The 27,177-nt window shown below is 44.8% G+C and overlaps 1 long non-coding RNA gene across 1 annotated transcript; it reads right to left on the reverse strand.

Moving 5' to 3' along the window:
• Positions 1–291: 291 nt before the first annotated feature.
• On the reverse strand, positions 292–25,871 carry LOC147375845 (uncharacterized). The gene is made up of 2 exons (XR_015160538.1): positions 25,072–25,871; positions 292–5,916 (listed from the first exon to the last, which is right to left on the reverse strand). It is a non-coding gene; the product is annotated as an uncharacterized LOC147375845 (long non-coding RNA).
• Positions 25,872–27,177: the final 1,306 nt, after the last annotated feature.

A 27,177-nucleotide genomic window follows, 5' to 3' on the forward strand; every position in this document is an offset into this window, starting at 1 on the left:
TAACAAAACATGCATAGGACTTGTTTTCAAAAGATTATAAAATGCTGATGAAAGGAACTAAGGAAGATGTAAATAAATGGAAAAACATGCCATGTTAACAGTTTGGAAACCCAACCTAGTAAAGATGTCAATTCTCCCCTAGTTGATTTATAGGTTTTAACACAATTTCTATCAAAACCCCAGCAAAATTTTTATTGCTTTAGACAAGATTATGATAAAATATATGTGAAAGGCAAAGGAATTAGAATAGAAAATGATTTTAGAAAAGAAGAATAAAGTGGGAGGAATCACTCAGTTTTAAGATCTACTGTATAACTACAGTATTCAAGATAACGTGTCTTATGGAGGAATAAATACATAGATCAATGAAACAAAATAGAAAAGCCGGAGATAAATCCACACACGTACAGTCAACTGATTTTTGACAAAGGAGCAAAAGATACTCAATCGAGGAAGGATAGGTTTTTTTAAAACAGATGAGGCTAACAATTGAATATCCATAGGCAAAAAAACAAAACAAAACTCAAACCACACACTTTATACAAAATTAATTCATAAAGGATCATAGATTTAAATGTAAAACTATACAACCTTTAGAAGAAAACATAAACAACCTTCGAGATCTAGGAAAAAGTGAAGAGTTCTTAAACATGACACTAAAAGTACAATCCATAAACGGAAACATTAAGTTGCACTTCATCAAAATTAAAATCTTGTTTCCATGAAAGATGCTGTAAAGCGGATGAAAAGACATGCTATAGACTAGCTATAGACATGTTATAGACTAGCAGAAAATACTTGCAAACCATACGTGTGGCAAAGGACTCATGTCTAGAACATAAAGGACTTTCAAAACTCACTACTAAACAGCGGCTGGGGAGTTGGGGAGGGTGTGACTATAAAGGTGAAGCACTGGGGATTCTCTGTGATGACAACATGTTTTATATCCTGATTGAGGTGGTGGTTACACACATTTGCACATGTGAAAAGATCTCATAGACTCATATGTAAACAAAGGAAATGTGAATAAGATCTGTGCCTTTTACTCATGTCAGTTTCCTGGCAGTGCCATTGTCCTGCAGTTATGTAAATATTACCAACAGGGGAAACTGGGGGACAGTGCACACAGCCTCTCTGTACCATTTTCTGCAACATTCTTTGAATCTCTAATTATTTCCAAAGTGAAAGTCTTTAAAAATTGTTGCCTAGATGGTCCCCACCAGTAGATAATCCTCAGGATTACTGTGACTTTCCCGCCATAGACAGCAGATCTTTACAGGAACGGACTGGGGCTTTTATCTCTTTATGACATCCATATGCTGAACACAGACACGCTCAGTATGCTTCTAAATGACAGCTGTCCTTGACCTCCTTTGGTTCCCTCCTCCTACTGGGGTGTCTGCCTCCCTTGCCTTTACTTACAACTGCCTGAGATTTTCATCACCCAGTCCCAGAGGAGCTCCCCTTCTTCCAGATTCTTCAGATTCTGACGGCAACAGAAGGCTAGTCCAAATGAATTCTACATCTTCCACAGGAGAGTAAGTTCTTTGAGGTAGACTCTCTTTCGGTCATGTGCACCCCTCTATCTCCGTCCCCTAGAACAGCGCCCGACACATAGTAGGGACTCTGGAAATATTTATGGACAGAGGGCCTGCCTATCCATTAAACAAATACAAAAAAGAAAGAGCAGAAACAATCTTGCATGCAAATTAAGGAGCAGGTCTACAGGTCTCTCCCCAGGAAGGAGGCAGCAACCTCCGTTACATATGTGTACCTTACATAAGGCCACCTAACACACATGCAAGGGCCACCCTGTGTGCAGCGATTTCTCCCTCAGGATGCCTACAAATGCTGCAAAGAAGGGGCGTGGTGCAGTGCCCTCAGGTGAATTCTACTCAGAAGCATTTACTGAGCCCTACTGCCAACCACAGGGATTCAGAGGTGAGCAAAGCCTGCTTCCTGCCCTAAAGAAGCTCCTGGTACCACTGGGGGAGACAGACGGGCAAGCAGACCATTCCAGTAGGTAAGCCCAGGGTGCTAGGACAGTGAGCAGAGTGGACTCCCAGTTGAGCTCGAGGGTGACAAGGAATATTCCCCAAGGCATCCGACAGATGGGGAGGTGGAAAGATAATCATTCCTGAGAGCATAGTGTCTCTCAGACTCTGGGCTAAAATGCCTCAGTGAGCCCCCTACTAACCCCAAAGGAAAATTAATTCTTTCTATTCACCTGAATCTGGAGAATAAGTGGCATCAGGCAAGAAAGAGGAAGGAAAGGGTGCTCCCAGGTCAAGAGAGCAGGAGGTAGTGCTACATGATACCCGAGGCCTGTCAGTGCAGATGGCTTCTATCATTGGGTTAGAATTTGACTGTGATTAAGGTGAGAACGCAATGGCACCCCACTCCAGTACTTTTGCCTGGAAAATCCCATGGACGGAGGAGCCTGGTAGGCTGCAGTCCATGGGGTCGCTAGAGTCGGACACGACTGAGCGACTTCACTTTTACTTTTCACTTTTATGCATTGGAGAAGGAAATGGCAACCCACTCCAGTGTTCTTGCCTGGAGAATCCCAGGGACGTGGAAGCCTGGTGGGCTGCTGTCTATGGGGTCGCACAGAGTGGGACATGACTGAATCGACTTAGCAGCAGCAGCAGCAGCAAGGTGAGAACGAGAACCAGGAATCACTGATGGGAGCCACACCCTGGAAAGCTTCATTTGATGCTCCCATGAATGCCAACAGCCTTCAGACCAGGCCCTGTGGAAGCCTGGCATTTGAGGGACTGAGCCAAAATTGCTGCAAATGTTTGGTCAACTTCTTTCTAAATGTTTTTAGGAGAATGTTGTAGCAGATGCTATACAGATACCTCCTGCTCCTTAACATTTCAGGCCATACCTGCATGCTCCAAAGTGCCAGCTCTTGCGCTGACCAAGAACTTTTTCTGACCACCCGGGTTCATTGAGCCTGGCCACATGGCTGGTTGCCCACACCCCACAGACCTCAAACAATGCAGTTGGTTATAAAACACCAGCTTCATTTCCCTTTGGGAGAAATAATAGTGGGCCACGTGTCCTATGCTGGCTCCCAGAGTTCCCCAGTGAACTTATGTTCTGTTTGTCTATGGTGGGATTTACAACATGATCTTCCCTTTATTGGCTGCCTTCCCTCCCCAGTCTCATGCCCCAGTCCCTGCAGAAGTTTCCTGGGAGCACTTCCCAGATAAATAGCCGCATTTCAATCCTTATGTCAAGGTCTGTTTCTAGGGTAGCCTAAATTAAGACACACTCGTACACTCACACACTCATACACACACACACAATCTCTGGTTGGAATAAAAGAAACTAGTAACAATGAAGAAAAGTACTGGGGAGAACACTGGTTGAGGATGAGGCAGCAGAAGATTTGTCACTAAATATCCTTCTCTTATCTTTTGGGTTTTGGACCATGACCATGGATTTTCTATTTAAAAAATAAAATACTTTTTTTTTTTTTTTGAGAGTTGTGAGTTAAATTTTATCTGGGGAAAAATGAGGACTGTAGCCCAGGAGGCGGCATCTCAGGTAGCTTTGAAACACTGCTCCAAAGTGGCAGTGGGGGAAGGTCAATATATAAGGTTTTGGTGAATGGGGAGTTCAATACCATTAAGCACTCAGTTTACAAAAGGGTTTTCTGTTAGTCCTGAGGCTCTAACGTCACCATGAAGGAATTTAGTGCTTCTCTAGATATAAGGAGATGCAAGGACTGAGATCATAAAATCAGTTCCTAAAAACCTCCAACTATCTAAAGACCTGTCCCTGGAGCACAGAGTGCCTCACTCCACCCTGAACTCCCTCAGGGGGTGTTGAAGGTCAACAGCTACAGCAGTGTGGGGTTCAGTCGCATAGAGGCAGATGGCAGATGCCTTTGCTGTTCAGTCGTTGGCAATGCTCTTGGTAAGTGTCAATTTGTAGTTGACACGGCCCCCTTGTGGTCATAAATCAGACCATACCTTGGGGGGCCTTTCATGACCATTCTCACATTACTGGGAAGGCTCGTTCCCAGTTCTGAAAGTTTTTGCTGATAGGCCGCTCAGTGTGCTATTATTGGACTAGGTCTTAATAGTCAAAGATCGCTGGACACCTGTCTTCTAGTCATGGTCCAGGAAAGTATTCCCTTTTGTTGCATCTTCCCATATCTAGAGTTACACTATTACAATCATTGATCATATATATATCAAGTCTAGTCATCATTATTTTCATTGGAGGCTCAGTCATACACTTGGTAATACAAGAAACAATAATCTTGTGAAACGGGCAAAATACAAATAGTATAATTAATGACATTAGTGGAATTAAAACTAAACATTTTAGCCATGAGCCTCCCACACCAAACCAGTTTTTTAAAAGATTGTCAAGACTAGGGAATGGGTCACTTAGGCAGAAATATGATTTTTCATATGGTTCATAAAATGTATTACATTAAAGGATTTATCAGGAATGAAAATACAGCATTCACTTTGGATTGTAGCACAGCTATCTTCCTGTGGTGCTGTAAAGTGTCAAGGGCCTTGCAGTTGTGTAGCACTGCCTTTCTTATCATAGAGATCTCAGAATTCAATACGCTAATAGCCCAGTTACTACCATTTAAAGCTTATGAAAGTTGTTAAGGCTTCGATATGGCCAATTATATCCTCCAACCTCAATGAAGACACACACACACAAAAAGCTGCTAAATGGTTATACCAGTAGAATACAGAGCTTTGACCAATTGGGATCATACCAATGGTAGACTGGTTGGGGTTACCTCTAATTTGTTAATGTGTATGACCTTAAATTCATGGAAATCCAGGCTACACCTTTGTATCCATCCCTGTAGATATCAAGGCCATAAATTAGTGCCACAAATCCACTGAGTTCCATACCAATTTCTCTCTCTAAGGGTAATAATAGGCATAGTTCATAAAGCACCCAGCTTTGTCTCATAATATTACCAGGTTGGTCATTTTTAGTATGATTTAATTGTTTCCAACATAGAGGAGCTTTTAAATTTAAATGATCATAGTCTGATGTTAAGCCTATAGATTCATCCCATAATTGTGGGAGTTTTCCTTTTAAGAGATGAGAGGTTAGTTTTTTGATTAAGACTTAGCTCTCATCACTCTGATTGAGTTTGAATGACCCTAAAAGAAAACTTAAATCTATGGCCAGGATCAGAGCAGGTATTATTAATTGGCCAGATGAGAGGATCTCATCTAGTAATATCATGAATAGACAGAACAGGACTGAACTCTCATCTAAAATAAATTTCCTAAGGTGTATCCAATCAGAGTCTTGAAAGAGGGAAATCCACCAAGGTAACCCAGAATTACTAGACACAGGTTATTGGCCACAACTCAACAATTGAATTGAGATTTAAACTAGTGTAGAATCATGTCCATGATTCAAACCATTTGACTGATAGGCACAGGTCCAAGGAATAAAGAAAACAGTGTAAATGATCATATGAATCAGATCCAGCATCTTGGGCAAGCTGTCTACTTCTAATCTTGTCATCTTCTGACCCTAGTGTAGTGCAGCTTCCTCTTTGAGACTCGTTTTAAAGTGAGTTTGAGGTCAGCAGGCCTCTCTATAGACCAGTCCAGCTTAGGGGCCTTTGGAAGTGGGAGTTAATTTAAGAGTCAATTTCCCTTCCATTTCACTGCGCATGAGTCAGTTAACAGTATCTGACAGAAAGGTCCATCCATCCAGGTTGGAGACAGTTTCTTAAATTATGTCTTTTTCCAGTCTTGGTTGCAGGTCATGCGTGAGGCATCCAAGTTAGTCTGCTGAGGAGGCTGATGGGTGCAAGGGGCCACAGCTGGTACCAATGCTCCAGTTCCTCGTAGAGTCCAAGTGAAGGAAGGAAGTCCATTCTGGGTCACTTCGTTGCGCCATAACTGTCGACTAAAAACAGGTACAACTTTAGAGTTGTGAGTTAAGTTTTACTGGGAGCAAAATGAGGACTGCAGCCTGGGAGGCAGCATCTCAGATAGCTCTGAGAGACTGCTCCCTATTTAAAAAATAAAATAATTTTTAAAGAAAGCGACTCAAAATAAATACTTTAGTAGTGTAAGTTGCTCAGTCATGTCTGACTCTTTACGACCCCACAGACTATAGCCTCCCAGGCTCCTCTATCCATGGGATTCTTCAGGCAAGAATAGTGTAGTGGATTATCATTCCCTTTTCCAGGGGATCTTCCCAACCCAGGGATCAAACCCAGGTCTCCTGAACTGCAGGGAGATTCTTTACCATTAAGCTACAGGGAAGTCCAATAAGTACTTTAAAGAACTTTAAATCATTAAAAGTACAATAAGTACTTTAAATCATTAAAAAATCAACTGTTATTTTACATCAACATAATCACACGTGCTTTATATCAAATACTACCATATTGGAGACCACCAATGCATTAATTTATGTAACTGGGCAAATGCTCTTTGACAGAGTGAGAATTGATCTTTTCTTATGGTTTGGTTCATGATTTTGAATATTTAATACAAGTGTCATTGATTAGAAAGACCGTATCTCTGTACAGGTGATCTCCTAAAATTCAGGCCAGTGTGTGTCCTCTTGCATCAATTTGCACAAATGCACAACCTCAGTAAACTGAATAACCAGATGCAGGCTGACAAGACCTAGTGATTACATTCACTCCCTTTGCATAATGGTCAGCTGTAGAGTCAGGATAACACCGCACGTGCACCTCTCCTGACTTTGAGCTACTTCTGATGGGACTTTCACGTTTAACATAAGCAATGAAAGCAGATACTGTTAATGATTCACTATTAGACTCAAAATTGTTCCTCTGCATTCCAGATCTCAGATTTGTTTAATTAAGAGCATCCCAAGTTGGCAAGGCAGGCTGTGTGTAAATAAAACATAAAAATGTTGCTAATTTTATTACTTATATCTTGAATCAAACTTTCTCAACATTGGGCAATAGAAAAAAATACAGGAATAAACTGATGCCAAGGATGATTTAAAACTGCAAGTGCATCATCATCAAAGAGTCTACAAATAATAAATGTGGAGAAAAGGGAACCTTCCTACACTATTGATGGGAATGTAAATTGGTGCAGCCACTATGGAGAACAGTACAGAGGTTCCTCAAAAAACTAAAAATAGAGTTGTCATATGATCCAGCAATCCCACCCCTGGGCATATATCCAGAAAAAAACAAAAACTCTAATTTGAAAAGATACATGCATCTCAGTTTTCATAGCAGCACTACATACAATAGTCAAGACATGAAAGCAACCTAAGAGTCCATCAACAGACAAATGGATAAAGAAGATTACACACACACACACACACCTACAATGGAATATCAGTCTGTCCTAAAAAAGAATGAAATTATGCCATTTGCAGCACCATGGGTGGAGGTAGAGATTATCATAGTAAGTGAAATAAGTCAGATAAGGATAAAAAACCATATGATATCATTTATATAGAGAATCAAAAAAATGATACAAATGAACTTATTTACAAAACAGAAGTAGACTCACAGACATAAAAAACAAACTTACTGTTACCAAAGGGGAAAGGGGTGAGAGGAGGATAAATCAGGAGGTAGGGATTAACAGATCCCTAAATATAAAATAGATAACCAACAAGGATCTACTGAAGAGCATAGGAAAGCATATTCAGTATACTTTATATACTGAATATATAATAAGTGTATATAATATATATAAAACTTTTAATATTTATATTTATTTTAATATATTTTAATATATTATATTTTTATAATACATATTTATTATAAAATATATAATTTTAATAGAAAAGAATTTGAAATAGAATATCTATGTATATATGAATCACTTTGCTCTACACCTGAAATTAAATTAACATTGTAAATCATCTACACTAAAATAAGTAAATAAATAAAAAATATAAACTGCAAGTGTATCCATGACCGTGAATTTTCAAATATTTGTGCTTTTGAAATTAGCCTCATTATTCAGAGGGGCTGGCTTCATAACAAGCAAATGTTATAAACATAGCCTGTAGAGTACATGTCTACTAGTAAAATAACTTTCCATCTGTTTCTTCTATGAGTGTTCAGTGTAATATTTTAGTTGAAAAATGAGTTACATTTCCATGTTTGAACCTCTGATATGGAGGACAGCAACTAGTACAGGCTGCCGCTTAGAGCAGAGCTGTGGTTAGATATACGTGTTTCAGGCAGGCCACTCCCATCAACTGTGTGGAGAAGGGGTATCAGGGAGTGTGACCACAGCTCTCTGCCTCCTGGAAAACCACCCAGGAGGTAGCAGAAAGTCAGACTGGAGACTGATTTGCCACTAAGCTTGACAGAGGGTGGTTGATATCTCAAGTGTGTGTGTGAGAGTCTCTCTGTGTGCTCAGTTGCTTCAGTCGTGGCCAACTCTTTGTGAGCCCATGGACTGTAGCCCACCAGACTCTTCTATCCGTGGGATTCTCCAGGCAAGAAACTGGAGTTGGTTGTCAGGCCCTCCTCCAGGGGACCTTTCCAATTCAGGGATCGAACTGGCATCTCCTGTGTCTCCTGCATTGGAGGCAGATTCTTTACCACTTGAGCCATCAGGGATGCCCCTAGGGAAAGCGTATTAAATAAGCAGAGAAGTAATCAAGTGTAGGGCCCAAGAAGCAATGCCATGGCACCATCAAGTACTCTCTCCACAGACACAGGCGCTGACTTCACAGCCAGACCGGAAAACGCCTCCAGGACTTGCATTCTGAATGTGGCAACTGTGCTATAAATGCTTCTTGGTTGATTTATTCCCAAAGGCAAAAGATTGCATTACAACTAATCCCACTGAAACAAATTTACCAAAGTTTCAATATTATATCCAAACTTGCTCAAATGTCTCCACCTAGACAGAGATAACAATTGGCACTTTAAGAAAAATTATTATGATTTTTTTAATTGGCTACTTTCAAATGGGATCTTTTCTCATTAATGAAGGAAAAAGAGAAAAAGAAGGGAGGGAGGGACCTAGGACCACCCCACTGCTCCACCAGTGGGAAGTTAAGGAAACTGAGCTCCAGAGATCCTCGCTCGCAGTTCCAAAACTTTGTGCCTAATTTCATATTTGTGATTTCATAGCTTTTCTTAAGGCATGCCCACATTATATAGACTCCTAGGACCCCCAAACCAGAGCCAGCCTTTGCCACCAGCTGATTTTGAACCCCCTTTCTCCTGCTGTCACCTGCCAGGATTGCTCTCCACATCTCACCCTGCTCATTTCCCAACTCACTACTTTCCCCCAGCCGCTCCAGCCACTGGTCTCCTAATTCCTCGAGCGCATCAGGCGGTGGCCAGGCCTCAGGGTCTATGCACTGGCTGTTCCCTTCTGCAGGATGTTCCCCTGCTCCCTCCCAGGTGCTCGCCGCCTTGGGTTTGTCTCAGGCGCCACCTTCTCCATGGACCTCCCCATGGAACCTGCTCCTCCTTCTCCCTGCACTCACCCTCACCCTCCCCACCCAGTCAGCTTCCCACATCATTTGTCATCTGCTAACACACCTCACCCTGAAGAAGGAAATGACAATTCTCTCCAGTATTCTTGCCTGGAGAATTCCATGGACAGAGGAGTCTGGTGGGCTATCGTGCACAGGGTCGCAAAAAAGTTGGACACATCTTAGCGACTAAACAACACACTTCGTAATCTAGTTCTTTACCTTTTCTTTTCTGTCCCCCATCGTCCCCACATTAGAATGGAAGTTCCATGAGGGAAGGGAAATTCAAAGTCGGTTTTGTTCACTGGTGCATTCCTAGCACCTAGTACAGATTGCACAGTAGTCACTCAGTTAACATTTATCTCATAAATGCATGTAGGGCCTGAGGCAAGCACCCTGCCTGCTGCAGCTGGGGGCCGGCTCTGGCCAAATGAAAGGAAAGCTGCTTCTCAGAGGTGACTTGGTTTTGTGGGCTGGGCCAGGTGTCTGACCCACGGGCTGAGGCCACGGGCGCCACTATATCCTGTCCCTGCCCGTCTGCCTCAGGAGGTATCGTGGAGCCCTGGACATTGCTGCCACCTAAGAGCGAGCGCTTCCCAGAAACGTTGAGGCTGGGATGGGGAGGGCTGGAACGTGTCTGTCTCGTCAGGGCGGGGGGCCGTGGGACTTCCATGAGTCCAGTACTACGACAGTGCAGAGATGTTTATTCAGAGCTGGTGCTAATTTCCTGCCTTCGCACATCTGGCAGACACCCACCAGCCTGACTGGGGGGTGCAGTGGTGGCGCTCCTGGGAATGAGAGCCTGGTGTCATTCTAACCCCGCCGGGGACACATCATTGAGTGGTATTTGATCCTGGCGCCACGAACAGGGCGTTTGTCTATGAGGTACAGGGTGTGGGTGACACCGAGATGTCCATGGAGCCAGGGATCCCCAGTCAGCTAGTCGGGCACCCTCCCGCTGCAGACAATGCTGATGACATCATGACGGTCGGGGATTTATATAGCAGTTTACGACTGCCAAAGCTGTTCGTCATAACCTCTTTCGTGTCATGGTCATCCAAACCCGGTAGAAGCAGAGACCAGGAAACACCGTCCTGCTTTCCACAGGAAGAACACGAGGCTGAGTGGTTGCGGGGTGCGGGGATCACAGAGCCAGCGCACGTCACGGCTGGACAGGCTGTGCCCTGTCCTGTGTGCTCAGTGTGCTCACGGGCCCGCGATACCCTGGGGTTCTCACTTGCGGCCATATTCCCCAGAACCTTCAAGGCGGCCGAGTGCAGAGACTCATCCCCAGGGCTGCGTGAGGGGCAAGTCGTTTCATAGGCTGAATAGCAACGCTGGCCTCTCAGCACCCACAGCACACCCCCAGCTATTCACCAGTCTCTCCCGGATGGCAGCAAAAGACAAAAACAAAACCACTTGTTGCTTTTTGGAAAATGGTAATCAACTGAGAGTCAGTGAAAATTGAAGAGGCAATCACCGGAGTAATCTTGTAATCAGGAGGATCACAGCTGTGATGGCAGGCGCATGCGCAGCTGTCTTCTCTTCGGCACTTGCCAGGAGTCAGACTTGGTGCTACGTGCTTAACACATGTACCTCATTTATGGCTTCCAACTGCTCTGTGATGCAATAATATTGTTACTCCCATTTAACTGAGGCCTTGAGGTGCATTCCTCGCTTAAAGCCTTACAACTAGTAAATGGTGAAGCCCAGACTCAAATTTTGAGTCTGTGGCAAAGCCCATGTTCTGAAAGTTTATGTTGTATGGCCCCTCAATGCACGTGAACGCTAGAAGAGGCCCCTCTTCTAGCAGCCTGTGTAGGCTCCCACGCTTCGGAGTAACCTGCAGAGGAGAACAGTCTCAGACTACATCCTGTCTCTTCTCTCAGTTCATTCTGTGTCTCTCCTCCCATTCCCTCCCCCCACCCTTCCCCCTCTTATCTCAAGGTCTTCTTCTCTTACCTTTCAGACCAGGAAAATAAAAATTCTTCTCTCCTGACCATGCAGAACAGTCCATTCATTCAACAAATGTTTTGGGTGACTGTTCCATGTCAGGTCTTTCCTAGACACTGTGCACATGGAGTGAACAAAACTGATGTGAATCCCTGACTTAATGATGTGATCATGCTGGTGGAGAGATGGACAGAAAATACACGAGGGCAAGCCAGACAGGTACTGCTGAGAGGGAAAGAAGGCAAGGGAAAGTGGACGCAAGGATCGGGCTGCCCTTTAAGGTGAGGAGGAGGTCAGAGGCTTTTCTTCAGCCTCCTCTAAAGAAAAGGCATTAGGACTGAGATTGGAATTCAGATAGGAGCAGGCTAACTGGAGGGGATGGCATGGGGTGCGAACTGGGAGCCAGATATGAAGCCCTAGAAGGGGCTGCGGACTCCCCACCGCCCCCCACGATGGGCTAAGGTAAAGAGGTGGAGTTGCAGGTGCACAAGGTCTCCTGGGCTCCAGGGCTCCTGATGGCTGTGGGCAGCCGGGGAGTCGAGCACTTGCCTTTGGTGGGGGCAGCTTATTTGGGTATCTGAGCTGGGAGGAAGCCTTTGGAACTGATCTGAGCCCTATGTAATGTTAAGGTTGAAAAGCAGAAAACACCCTTTGAGGTTAAAATACAAATAACCCAAGGGGCCTCAGCCTGGCTGATCCTGGACTCTAGAGAGAAGCCAGATAGATCAGAGCAGACATTTCAGGGAAAGTCCACTATATACCCAAATACTGACTTCACAGATCACCTTGAGAATTAAATGAGGTGATACGTGTAAAACCCTGTGCTTCATACCTATGACATTAGATATTAAAATTTCCTTTTCTTTTCTAACTAAAGAAGTTACCTCCTTTCCTAAGTCCTGAGCCCTGCATGGACCTTGAGGGCCTCAAAAGAAAAAATAATGAAACTATATTGGGTCCCCAACAGCTTGGAAGCTCAGCTCCACATCTGGCTCCTACCTTTCCTGTAAATAGTGACCCCATGAGATTACCAATAAATTGTGCTCACTGAATAGCCTGGAAATAAATGGTTTCCTTCTTAAGGTTCTCCTGTAATGAGATTTCTCATATTCGAACCATGAGAAGAGGAAGTAGGGCCGTCTGAGTGGGGCTACAGAGAATTGAGAGCAGGCAGCCCCCGCCCTTCCCATTCAAGGACATTGCTTCATCTCCCAAGTGAAATGCAGGCCAGGGAAGCCTCTGGGGGGCCCAGCAGCTGCCTTATAAGGACATTCGTCATGCCTGCCAGGTGTGTCATCCTGAAGTCCCAAGAGCAGGCTGTGGTGGCCCCAGTGAGTCAAGGCCTGGGTGGGTGAAACAGCCTCAGGAAGCCACGTAGGGGACAAGTGAGAATTTTCTTAATCTTCCCTCTTACATGTTTGCGTATGTTTTAAATTATTAGCTCATTAACCTTGGCAATTGAGGAAACAGAGAAAAAGATTTTTGAGTTTAAAAAACAGTCCTCATAAGCTTTCACTTCAGTAGTGGAGGAAAGTCACCGCTTTTGGGGGAAGTCAGGTGGGGGCAGGGGGTAGCAATGAAATAAAGAAGATGTAGGTCTGTGGAGAAATCCCCTTGAGAATTAACACACAGCAGCCCCTTCAAGTGGGCTTCCCAGGGGGCTCGGTGGTAAAGAATCCACCTGCTAATGTAGGAGATATAGGTTCGATCTCTGAGTTGGGAAGATCCCCTGGAGGAGGGCATGTCAACCTGCTCTAGATTCTTGCCTGGGAAACCGTATGGCCAGAGGAGCCTAGTGGGGTACAGTCCAGGGGGTTGCAAGAGTCAGATACAACTCAGAGACTAAACCACCACCACCACAGCCTCTACAAGACAAGACAATATATACAGTGATGCAGAGCTGGCCTCAGCCCCATGGTGGCCCCAGCGAGACCCAGGCTCTTTCTGTTGTCTCCCAACAAAAGCCAGCCAGGGATGGGTGGAGCGCCCTCAGAGAATAGTGGGCCTTTTGAAGTATTCTAAATCCGACACAGAGTTGGCCATGACTGAAGCAACTTAGCATGCGTGCACAAAGCAAACGAAGGTGCAGTAGGCCTGACCAGAGGTGGCGTAGTGTCATAGTTGAGACTGACTTTTGAAATCTTATAGGTCTTGGCTTTACCATTTTAGCTGGGTGGATTTGAGCAAGTTAATTAATCTTCCTAAGTCTTGACTGCTCCTTGTATCTGTGAAGTACCTGTTCATTTAACAAATATCTACAAAGCATACCAATGCTTTACATAAACTCATCAAATTTTCATAAATAGCTAACTATTTTAGCTGGGTGGATTTGAGCAAGTTAATTAATCTTCCTAAGTCTTGACTGCTCCTTATACCTGTAAGGTACCTGTTCACTTAACAAATATCTACAAAGCATACCAATGCTTTACATAAACTCATCAAATTTTCATAAATAGCCTGTGACGTAGACTCTATTATTATCCCCATTTTATAGGTGAGGGCAGTAACCTGCCAAGATCACATAGCCAGTCACTGGCAGAACTGGAATTTGACCCCAGATAGTGGGGCTCCGGGCTTCCCTAGTAGCTCAGCTGGTAAAGAATCTGCCTGCAATGCAGGAGATCTGGTTCAATTCCTGGTTTGGGAAGATTCCTTGGAAAAGGGATAGGCTAACCACTCCAGTATTCTTGGGCTTCCCTGGTGGCTCAGATGGTAAAGAATCCGCCTGCAATGCGGGAGACCTGGGTTCGATCCCTGAGTTGGGAAGAGCCCCTGGAGAAGGAAATGGCAACCCACTCTAGTATTCTTGCCTGGAGAATCCCCACGGACAGAGGAACCTGGTGAGCTACAGTCCATAGTGTCACAAAGAGTCAGACACGACTGAGCAATTAAGTGTTGCACAGCACAGTAGGGCTCCAGGATCTGTGCCCTTAAGCCCTAAGCTCTGCTGCTGAGAGTTTATTCAGCACATTATGGGGTTCTGGAGAATTCAGTGGATCCTGTTATGTAAGAGCTCTCACCACAGTGCTGTGCAGAAGCCAAATGCCACCTATTATTACCTCTGTTTATCTACATAAGGGGTAGGAGACTACCCAGAGCAGACTCTGAGAGGAAGATTCCAGGGCTGGTGGCTTAGCAAGACAGGCCCTGGAAGAAACTGATAGGAGAGTGAGGGAATCAGGCCTGGAAAGGTAGGGACCCTAGGTTGTGAGATTTCAGGTGAAGTCTCGTGAGATACAACTTATAAACTGGTCCCCATCAAAGCCAGGAGCTGGACTTTGTGCTCATAAACTGTCAGCCCTGGCTAAAGGGGGCCCTGAAGAAATGGAAACTCCCAGGCACCTCTGGGCAGGCAGTGTAGTGACCAGGTGGCAATCTTCCAAAGAGATTGGCTGGTATGGGGCCATTAAAAGAAAAGCAGCTCCCACCCACCACTGCAGCTGGTCTCTTGGCTGGAACTGACCTTCAACTTCTCCTTCCTCCACCATTTCCCACTCTCTCCACCAGCAGTTCCACCAGTCTAGGTGCCTTGTTTGCTGAAATGACACAAACTTTAATCCGTGAAGGATCTGAACCCTTGGTTGCCATGCTTTCATCAGGTATCACCCATCTTCAGCTAAAACCTGGCACCAAGTATTCCCTCCAATAAATCCCCGAATTTCCAAACTATTCCTCCTTATCCCCAGGATGCAGCAGCAACCCTACCTCCTCATGATGATCAGGGTCATTTACTCTGCTACGCTGTATCTGTTCACTGTTCTCATATCTTTTACATCTATAACCTTTGTGACTCCATTCACAGGCCCACTGTACCAGCACTGGGAAGGCTGAGAGCAGGTCACGTCATCCTGTCCAGCTGGTTGCTGAGTCTCTGATTCTATAGTAGAGTCTCTCTGGTGGGCATTCATATATGATATAATAATCCCTACACTTTGGGACACCTTTGTGTGCTCTTCCCCTACATCACCTCATCCCCAATCTTCCAGTCTTATTGCATCCAGACCCTTGACCCAGCAGCCAAACCACCTGCCATAGCTCAGGATTAAAGCCACGTGTCTCTCTTCACAAACAGGATGACTGCTACGCTGCCTGCAGCTCTGCCCACGGGCAGGATTTTCTCCTGCCCTCCTACTCTCTTCAGACTCCCCTGAGTGGAATTGTGATGCAGCACAGTCTGTTTTTAGCTCACACCAACGGATCCAGTCAGCTCTCCATGAGTCAGGGCTGGATTTTTTTCCCCTCCTTTGCCAACTGGTCACAGGGAACTCCTGACCATTGGTTTAATGTTATAGGGAAGTGTCAGTTCAACACAAGCGGAGAAGGAAATGGCAACCCACTCCAGTATTCTTGCCTAGAGAATCCTGTGGAGAGAGGAGCCTGGTGGGCTGCTGTCTATGGGGTTGCACAGAATCAGACATGACTGAAGCGACTTAGCAGCAGCAGCAGCAGCTGATATGTGAGTCTGTTCAACTTGGTCAGAGTATTCATGCCCTCTGGACCTGGACCTGCTCAGGCCCACTCCTAGCTGCATCATGACCTCTGTAGGATGAATTATGCTGGGCCTCTCCAGCCTTATGACTTGTGTGAATGACAGCCCTCAGTCTCTGAAGGGTAGTTCTGGATTCACATGTATTTGATGACTTCTGGCAAGATGTTCAGTCTCTTCCCAGGTTTAGTACCTTGGGCTTCTGTTTTAAAAGTGCATTATTTCTTGCAACAGATAGCATGTCCTTGCTCTAGAACGTAGATATCTGCACTGCATCTCCTCTAATGCAGCTTGTCAGAGACATCGCACAGTGCTCTCCTTTACTGCAGGTACCTCCAGCACTGTGGGGTTTTCCAGTTCACATGGCCCTGGAGGCAGGACACCTTATACTGCAGCTTAGACCTGCTGCAGAGCCCCGTCTTTCTCTGGGACCAAATCAAAATTGCCGGTCATGTGAAATTCCTCTGATAAATGGGATGAAGCAGTTGTCACAAGGGCAATATATACTGCTTCCAGTACCTGAAGGACTTCCCAAGATCTGTGCCTGCTTCATGGTTGTAAAGAGGTGCAGATGTATTAACTGATCCTTTGCTTTGGAGAGAATGTTCAGCATAGTTCAGAATACTGGAGCCTAAAAACTTTACCATATAGCTGACCCCTGGAATCTCTGTAAGGTTTATTTCCAACACTGTCTTGAGAGTCCCTTGGACTGCAAGAAGATCCAACCAGTCCATTCTGAAGGAGATCAGCCCTGGGATTTCTTTGGAAGGAATGATGCTGAGGCTGAAACTCCAGTACTTTGGCCACCTCATGCGAAGAGTTGACTCATTGGAAAAGACTCTGATGCTGGGAGGGATTGGGGGCAGGAGGAGAAGGGGATGACAGAGGATGAGATGGCTGGATGGCATCACTGACTCGATGGACGTGAGTCTGAGTGAACTCCGGGAGTTGGTGATGGATAGGGAGGCCTGGTGTGCTGCGATTCATGGGGTCGCAAAGAGTCGGACACTACTGAGTGACTGATCTGATCTGATCTGAGAACACATATATCATCTTACCAGGGCATCCAGAGATGCCACTTCCAGTTTATCAAGTCTTATCAACATAAAGACATCAATATTGTGGACCAAAGGGCAAAGCACTTATAGCTTCTTAAGAAGGGAGAAGGTTGAATTTTCAGGAGACATATTTAGATGAGCATGCCATCAATGCCAAGGAAAAATGTACAGTTGTATTAGTTAACCTTTTGTGATTGGATAGAAAAGAAATTAGTGGTCAGTAGGAATTGGCAAGAGTTCTCTAAAAATAAGTCTGGCCAAGAGCACATGGGGCACAAAAGAGAAATTGGAAATCAGTTCATTTTGTCTTGATAATGCGTACAAAAGAATGATTGAGAGGAGAGGAGGTAGAAGAGATAAAATGCATGGATAAGATGTTTATTATTTATATGTTGTGTTTACCCACACAATTCTTATTCATCAATAGTTGGAAATTAAATGTAATTTGTTCCCCTTTGTTGGTGTAGGAATGGACTATGAAAATGTTATCTTGTATTTCTTGGGACTTAGTGAAAGCTGGAGTCAAAAATGCAGGACAAATTCCATATGCTGTGAAGTTCTGCCACCAGGGGCTAATCTACCAAGCCAAGATGCCTCATGATGAGAAATTATCCCACATGGCAACATGTTCCCCAAATGGAAGCAAAGATAAATCTCTCATATTGCTCTTTTAATCAACAGGAAGAAAAACTTTCCCCCATTTTGGCAAATTTATTGTTTTTGCTATTATAAGAATAATACATCACACTGTTAATTGTAAATTTTTCAAAATATGAAATAAAATATGAAAAAGTAAAAGTGTTAGTCACTCAATTGTGTCTGACTCTTGTGACCCCATGGACTATAGCCCACTGGGCTCCTCTGTCCATGGAGTTTTCCAGGCAAGAACACTGGAGTGAGTAGCCATTCCCTTCTTCAGGGGATTTTCCTGACCCAGAGATCAAATCCGGGTCTTCTGCATTGCAGGCAGATTCTTTACCAACTGAGCTATAGTGGCTCAAGATCAAAATAAAGTATGAAAGTCACTAAAAAGTCTAACTTGATCCAGTGATAATCACTGTTAATGGTTTCATAATACTCTTTTATTATTTTCTTGCTGAATGAAAGGAAGGGTGGGTAGGTAGATGGATAAAAAGCTTTATAATCTGTCTCTCTTACTTGATATATTGCAGGCATTTTTTCCTTATATTAATAAAAATATCATGTAGGGATGTGAGAGTTGGACCATAAAGAAGGCTGAATGCCAAAGAATTGAAGCTTTCGAACCTTGGTGCTGGAGAAGACTCTTGAGAGTCCCTTGAACAGCAAGGAGATCAAACTAGTTAATCCTAAAGGAAACCAACCCTGAATATTCATTGGAAGGATGAAACTGAAGCTGAAGCTCCAGCACTTTGGCCACCTGAAATGAAGAGCTTACTTATTGGAAAAGACCTTGATGCTGGCAAAGATTGAGGGCAGGAGAAGGGGGCAATAAAGGATGAGACTGTTGGATGGCATCACCGACTTAATGGACATGAGTTTGAGCAAATTCCAGGAGATAGTGAAGGACAGAGAAGCCTGGCATACTGCAGTCCACGGAGTCAAAAAGAATTGGACACAACCTAGCAACTGAACAACAACAATAGAAATGCAAAGATATAGAGATTGCTTCTCTTCTAACAATCGCATAATATTCCATTATATGGCTGTTACCATGATTTATTTAACCAAATCACTATGACAAAAGATTGACTTATTTTCATTTTCAACTGTTTTATTATTAATGGTGCAATCAATATTCTTGCACATAAACTTTGTACTCTTATCCAGTTATTGCTAGAGGACACAGTCCTTGGACTATTGGGTCAAAGATCCTGTAAATTCGAACTTTTGAATTACTATTGCTTAATTGCTTTCAGAGTACATCATGAGAAACGCTGGACTGAAAGAAGCACACGCTGGAATCAAGATTGCCGGGAGAAATATCAATAACCTCAGATATGCAGATGACACCACCCTTATGGCAGAAAGTGAAGAAGAACTAAAAAGCCTCTTGATGAAAGTGAAAGAGGAGAGTGAAAAAGTTGGCTTAAAGCTCAACATTCAGAAAACTAAGATCATGGCATCTGGTCTCATCACTTCATGGGAAATAGATGGGGAAACAGTGGAAACCGTGTCAGACTTTATTTTTGGGGGCTCCAAAATCACTGCAGATGGTGATTGCAGCCATGAAATTAAAAGATGTTTACTTCTTGGAAGGAAAGTTATGACCAACCTAGATAGCATATTAAAAAGCAGAGACATTACTTTGCCAACAAAGGTCCATCTAGTCAAGGCTATGGTTTTTCCTGTGGTCATGTATGGATGTGAGAGTTGGACTGTGAAGAAAGCTGAGCACTGAAGAACTGATGCTTTTGAACTGTGGTGTTGGAGAAGACTCTTGCGAGTCCCTTGGACTGCAAGGAGATCCAACCAGTCCATCCTAAAGAAGACCAGTCCTGGGTGTTCATTGGAAGGACTGATGCTGAGGCTGAAACTCCAGTACTTTGGCCACCTCATGTAAAGAGTCGACTCATTGGAAAAGACCCTGATGCTGGGAGGGATTGGGGGCAGGAGGAGAAGGAGACGACAGAGGATGAGATGGCTGGATGGCATCACCGACTCGATGGATGTGAGTTTGAGTGAACTCTGGGAGTTGGTGATGGATAGGGAGGCCTGGTGTGCTGCGATTCACGGGGTCGCAAAGAGTCAGACACTACTGAGCGACTGAACTGAACTGAACTGAATTCTTTCAGGAAGGGTTCTATAAATTTATACTTCCACCAACAGTGCAAGAGAGCTCCTGTTTTTCCCACCTCCTAGAAACAGTAACTTTCATTGTTTACATGGAGGTCAAGCTCTGCCATATGTTTCATGGCCATTGGTATTGTTTCTTTTGTAAATTGTTTTCTAAATTATCTATTGTCTTTGGTCAACTTTTCTCTTAGGGAATTTCTCTTTTTATTACTGATTTCTAAGTACAGGTTACTTATTAGGGACATAATCTTTCTAATTATAGGGAGATATTTTTAGAAAGCTATTTTAATAAATGTTCCCGGTTACTGAGGAAAGGATGTAATATTATGATTAAATAATTGGCCGTTCATATACTGAGATCCTCCTCAGCTCTAGGCTAGAAGATATGCACTGGACAAAGATACGGAAGATGCATGCAGATGCACCTTCCCCGAACTCAAGGTGCTGATTGTTTAAAGTAAGAGATAAACCAAATGACAAATAAATAGATGCCACATCACATGAAATGTCATAAGAGAGTTACAGGCAAGGTTCAGTGAGGGCCCAGCAGAAGAGGGTTGGCTCTGGTCTGGAAGAGCAATAAAGGCTGCAGCTCTCTTCCCTGGTTATCCTGGTTGTCTACCATGATTGGCTTAAGCTGTTTGTATTTTTCTTTCTTTGTTTCTTTCTTTTTTTCAGTAAAGTACTTTTTTTTAATTGAAGTACAGTTGATTTACAATGCTGTGTTAGTTTCAGGTGTACAGCAAAGTGCTGTGTGTGTGTGTGTTTATGTATGTTCGTGTGTGTGTTTATGTATTTTCATGTGTGTGTAAGTGGCTTCAGTCATGTCTGACTCTTTGTGACCCTATGGACTGTAGCCTGCCAGGCTCCTCTGCCCATGGGATTCTCTAGGCAAGAATACTTGAGTGGGTTGTCATGCCCTCCTCCCAAGGATCTTCCTGAGATAGGGATTGAACCCACCTCTCTTTTATCTCCTGCATTGGCAGGCTGATTCTTTACCACCAGCTCCACCTGGTAAGCCTATATATATGCTTTTTCAAATTCTTTTCCCATACGGGTTATTTTCTTACTGATTTGTCAGTGGGTTACTCAAATGTGCTATCATAGAAACAGCATCTTGGACTCTGCTGGGATGTTTTGAATTCAGAAATATGGTGGAGTGGGGTTGTTGGGAGAGAGAGAAATTTTCATTTAACAACTTCCCCTCTTCCACCCCCTATTCCTATCAGAGAATGCACAGGCCTGGAGTGAGGCTCCCATAAGAACCAAGTCCCAGACCACTGGAATAATACACCAAGCTCAACTTAGGAATGGTGCTTTACACTGAATGAGTTTAGGCTAAATCCCCAAAGCAACTGGCAGGCTTTGAGGAGCTTTAAGTAGAGGGTTGTGCCTCCTATTCATGCTGTGAAAGCGCTTTAGCTGCTATGTGGAGGGTGGGTTCAAGGAGAGCAAACTGGAAGGTAGGAAGGCAGAGCTGCTGTAGGATGGAGATGCAGGCCTGAACTGAGGCTCATCCATGGAGTGGAAAGATGGTACAGAGGTGGGAACTGGTGACTATCTGCACATGGGGGATGGTGAGGGTTAGTGATGGTGCCATTCACTGAGCTAGACAGCAGATGGGAAGAAGCAAGTGTGGGAGTTTAGTCGAGAAGAAGTTCCTGTGGGATGCGGAATGAAGATACCCAGACAGCAACCACATATGAGAGTCCACAGCCCATGGCCAACTCTCAGCTGGAACTCCAAAACTGGGATTAAAATATACACACTATTGGTGGCTCAGACAGTAAAGAATCTGCCTCCAAGATAGGAGACCCAGGTTCAATTCTTGGATGGGGAAGATCCCCTGGGGAAGAAAATGGTAGCCCACTCCAGTGTTCTTGCCTGGAAAATCCCATGAACAGAAGAGCCTGGTGGGCTACAGTCCATGGGGTTGCAAAGAGTCGGACACAACTGAGTGACTTTCGCTTCACATATACAAAACAGATAACCAACAAGGATCTATTGTACAGCTTAGGGAACTATTCTCAATATTTTGTAATAACCTATAAGGGAAAAGAATCTGAAACCGTATATAATACACAATAGGTCCTCCCTGGTGGCTCAGTCAGAAAAGAATCCGCCTGCAATGCAGGAGACCAGGATTCTTTCCCTGGGTGGGGAAGATCTCCTGGAGAAGGAAATGTCAACCCACTCCACTGTTCTTGCCTGGAAAATCCCATGGGGAGAGGAGCCTGGCATGCTACATACAGTCCATGGGGTTGCAAAGAGTCAGACACAACTGAGCAACAAAAACAGCAACAAACTGCTGTACACCTGAAACTAACACAACGCTGTACGTCAACCACACTTCAATAAAAATGTAAAACTTTTAAAATTTAAATGAAAAGTTAAAAAATAAAGCTATGAGGCTGCAGCCTGTCAGTGAGCACTGACATTCTGGAATCACCCTCGCAGAGGCAGGATGAGCAGCAGAGGCGGCCCAGAACCCTAGGGAAACCCACAGAGGGAGCGGCCCGCTGGACGACCAAGGACCCCTGGATGGATGCTGCCGTATGCGTCAAAACAAACTGAAGACTTGTTCTCCAGCCCAAGCTCAACACTTTAAAATACTGTCTCCAGGATTTCCATTCCCAGTTCAGTCAAACCACGTTTCTCACGTCTACATAAATGGCTGAAGAAACCAACCTCAGGGTGTGTGGTGTCTCTGTCACCAGGCTCATTCAGTGACTTTTGCACAATCCCAACTAGCCTTCTATTTCTGGGGCTCTGCTTTCTCACCATACATCCTCTTCATCTCATGCATAGCCCCGTGGAGAAATATTTCAACATAAGGAAGCATATAATGCGGAGGAAGAGAAAACACACCCTCTAAGTGCTGATGCTTTCGTTGAAATGAGGTGCATCCACCAGCTGCGCTGGGGCTGGGGCCAGTTGGGCAGACTGGGAACCAGATGGCAATGATTTGTCTGCCAGACAAGTGTGTCTGACCCTTGCCTAACAGAAAAGTAATTTTTAGCACTGAGTAGGGAGGATTTGCTCTTGCTTTAACATGATCTATTTTTCCACTAGTCAAGACTCATTCAGCTGCCCTCCCAGAGCCCTTTCTTATACTCTGGTCTGAATCACACTTTGAGAAATTAATTATTCACCATCTTGTATCATCAGTTGTGCCCCCAGATACATTAGAAGTTCCCCAAGGGGGCCAGAGACCGTGATATTACTTCTCATGGAGACTCCAGGTACCCGGGGCTGGTCTGCATCCGTGGGAGGCCTTGGTGATGTATGGTGAATCAGGCACTGTGACCACTGTGACCCACAGTCCTGTTCCTCACAAGCAGGGAAACTGAACCCCATGGAGGCTCAGCAGTGTGTCCACAGAGCTGAAGGAGCAATACCAAGATTCTCAAGCAGAGCTGTGACTGGTCACAAGCACAGCTCTGGCCAGCCCCCCTGCACTTATTAGCCATATGAGCTGGGGCAAGTTACCCTGCCTCTGTGTCTACTTCTACAAAACAGAATCTGTGGGAGAAGTAGAGCTCAGGGAAAGCCTGAAGATTGAGTGGGCAGATCCAGAGAAAGCCAAGAAAACCATATCATTTCAGTGAAATATTTGCTACTTCTAAGTATATAGCACAAGTTCACTGAACAACTACATTTTCAATTCATCTCTACCCAGAGTGAAGTTGGGAGTGGAGCTTCTTGTTCCCCAAGCACAGGACTTTTCCTTCCAAACACAGGGGTCCTTGTGCCTTAGAGCACTGTCCAGGTTGCATCAAAACTGAAACATCTACTGTCAGGGCAGAGACCTGCGCCCAGGCCCTGAAACTGGGAGAGAAGTGTGAAGGCAAGTAATCAGAGGCAGAATGCACTGTGAAGGAGGCAGGGTAAGCCCACGAGGACCACGCCGGGTACTGGTGGTGGGAGAGGAAGGACAGGTTGCCTCACTCCCCAGAGCCCCTCCCACTCCTTGAATCCAGGCTGTGTTCTCTTGTAATATGGAAGAACATGTGTGACTCCATATTGGATCTGCTCCTTTTACTTTAGCCTTTGTATTCTATTGCTTTTGCTACAAGTACAGAATGTTGCCTACAACCTGAAATATATATGATAGCCGGTTCTCAAGGATCTAACCTTCAAAGGTATAACGCTTCATTCAGAAATGATATAATATATGAATAGTATAACCATTCATACAGAAATTAAAAGTCACAGAACAGAGAATAACATTTGTCTTGTTGGAGGTTTACAGGAATATTGTGATCTGACCTATGGAAACAGCAGCAAGAATAAAGGATTTCCATGCCAAGAAGTTTGTAGCAACCAACCACACCCCCTCCACTCTTAGTATAAAAGAAACCTGAATTCTAACTTCGGTAAGAAGGTTCTTTGGGATACTAGTCCACCATCTTCTCAGTTTGCTGACTTTCTAAATAAAGCCACTATTCCTTGCCCCAGCAACTGGACTTACTGGCCTGTCTTGCAACGAGCAGTATGAGTGTAGACTCGGGAACACACTCAGTTACACCCCTCTGCTGAGTTATAAATAAATCCCCATGATCTGTGTATGCCACCTCTGTGTTCTCTTATCCTCATGCCCCAGCCCATCCTCCTATCTCCAGAACTTCGGCCACTAGCATATCCTTTCTCCCTTCCACCATCATTGCTGCTTTCATTATATAGCGTTTGTACTTATCTATTTGCTTTATTCATTGGTTGGTTTTAGAGTATGCTTCATTAGCACACAGTTTAAGAAAAAACTAGCAAACTAGACCGTGTTTGCTAAGGGGTGTATATTTAGGTGATACACTACAAAGAGATGGGCTTCCCAGGTGGCCCTAGTAGTAAAGAACCCACCTGCCAATGCAGGAGACGTGGGATTGATCCCTGGGTCAGGAAGATCCCCTGGAGAAGGAAATGGCAGTCTACTCCAGTATTCTTGCCTGGAGAATCCCATGGACAGAGGAGCCTGGTGGGCTAACAGTCCATGGGGTCTCAAAGAGTCAGACACAACTGAGCAACTTAGCACGCATGCTAAAAAGAACACCCATACTACCCAAGGCACCGTCGCAAGCACCACACACATACCAACTCAGAGTCAATCTTTTAAACAGCCTCATCGGCCTTCATTCTGTTATAATCTTCACATCACATTTAAAGAAAGTGAGCACAGAGAGATAAAGTATTCTTCCCAAGGATATGCAGAAAGTGAGTAGAGGAACCAAGAAGTGAATGGACACCTTCTGTCCTCAGAATCCATGTTCTTACCACTGCACTATGCTGCCTTGTAAAATACAAACAAAAACACGTGGGAATGATTGTTTCAGAAGTCAGCACAGTACTTACCTTTAGGGGAGGAAAGAGATAGATGTCAGAGAGGAATGAAGGGGAGATGGCCAAGGTCCCCTCATGGCTTAGGTGGTGGTTGCATGCATGCTCAGTCCATCAGTCATGTCTGACTCTTTGAGACCCTATGCACATTAGCCCGCCAGGCTTGTCTGTCCATGGGATTTTCCAGGCAAGAATACTGGAGTGGGTTGCCATTTCCTTCTTCAGGGGATCTTCCTGACCAGGGATCAAACCCACACCTCCTGCGTCTCAAGCATTGGCAGGTGGATTCTTTACCACTGAGCCACCTGGGAATCCCAGGTGATGGTTACATAGGATTCATTTTGTAATGATTTGTTGAGCTGCAGGTGCCTCTTATGTAACACACACTACTGAGGGCTAGAGGAAGGAGCGCCCTGAGCTCGCAGCTGTGGTTTCTAACTTGGATGGGTGGAAACCTAGAAGCTACACCTCAGGATTTGCTTCTCAGCCCGGTCCTCCCACAGCATGTTGGGGTCCCCTGCTTCATGTTGTGGGCACTGTGGCACAGCCTCCTGGGCACCAAAGGAGCCAGCGTGCCTGAGAGGCTCATGTGATTGAAAAAACTGCTATCCTGGGCTCCCTCATTCTGGGCCATGAAGGCAGGGTAGGGGCTTCTTCCAAACTTCCCTGGAAAGTCCTCCAGAATAATCCACCAGGAAGACCAGAGCAAGGCTCAGCCCAAGGCAGCCAGGGTCAGGGCGGGGCTGGGTCCGGAGGGAACGGGCAAGGCCCCCAGTCCTCCACGTGCTCATCTTGCCTGACTGTGACCTCCCAGCCTTGACCCTCCTCTCCATGCCATCTGAGACCCCCACAGGCACAAACCCCTCAGACCTCTGCCCTCATCGTTGCTCTCACTTACTCTTCACTGGCTGGTGGCAAAGAGCCATTGTCCACTGCTGCTCAGAACGAGGCTCGGCTCTTTCATGGGATTTTCAGATAGTGAGGCAGGGGACTTGGGCCTCCAACCCGTCCCGTTTGAAGTCAGTGGGACCCTGACAAGTCACAGTGTTCTTCTCATGGCCCGTGGTTCCTCACAGGGGGGCCCCCACGGTGTCATTTCTCCCGGGAGGGATGACTCGTCACTTTAGGGAGAGCCTGTGTCTGCAATTTTGGATTCTGGCACTGGTACACTGATGATGACACCAGAATTCCCCTTCCATTCCAGACTTTAAAGTCCAGCCTGCTTCCTGGCTCCCCCTCACGGGGTCCAGCCCTGTGAATTCAGCAAGGTCAGCACAGTCCCCTCCCCTCACTCACAGTCTGCTCACTCCCCCTGGGCCAGTACACTCACTCCCAGATCAGCCCTGTCTCCTGACTGCCTAACACTCTTTCCCTGCCAGTGTCAGGGGGGGTTGCAATATGGGACACACCATGTCAACTCTTCTATTAATTCTCTCGTCTAATCCTTATTTAAATACAGCTCCTGGCACACAGGAGTGGGCCCATAAATATTTCTTGACTGGACACCTCCTCACAATGATCTTTTATGGGAGGTACTATTAATGTCTCCATTTCATAGATGAGAAATTAAGGCTCAGAGATGTTAAATAACCAACCCAAGGTCACAATGACTAGTGTCAAAGCTCAAATTCCAAGGGCATGTCTGTTCCTAGGTCTTATGTACTCACCCCATTGGTCTTCTTGGTCTTCTACAGTTCATTCATTTATTTAACAAATATTATTTCAGTATCTACTATGTGCCAGGAACCATTCCAGTTTCTTGGACGCAGTAGAAAATAAAATAGAGAAAATTTCTGCTTTAAGGAGCTTACATTCTAATGAGGGACACAGACATAAAATATGATAAATAAGTAACATTTATAGTATGATTAATAGTGGTACGAGCTGATGAAGAAATAAAGAAGGGAAAGAAAGAATGGGGTGTCATTTTAAATGGGGTGAGCAGGAAGGCTTCACAAAGAAGGGGTAGCTGAGTAAAGACCTGAAGGAGGTGAGGGAGACGCCTCCTAAGAAACCCATGGGGAAGAGCACCAGTTTCAAAGGCCTGAGGCAAAGACGATTCTTGGTGAGTCCCAGGAATGGTGAGGGATCCCACGTGGTTAGAGCAGGGTCACCGAGGGA

This window comes from Bos grunniens, chromosome 3, assembly GCF_055505025.1.
Source record: "Bos grunniens cultivar Pamir isolate PY7600 chromosome 3, Bosgru_T2T1.0, whole genome shotgun sequence".
In the NCBI taxonomy this organism is placed as follows: Eukaryota; Metazoa; Chordata; class Mammalia; order Artiodactyla; family Bovidae; genus Bos; species Bos grunniens.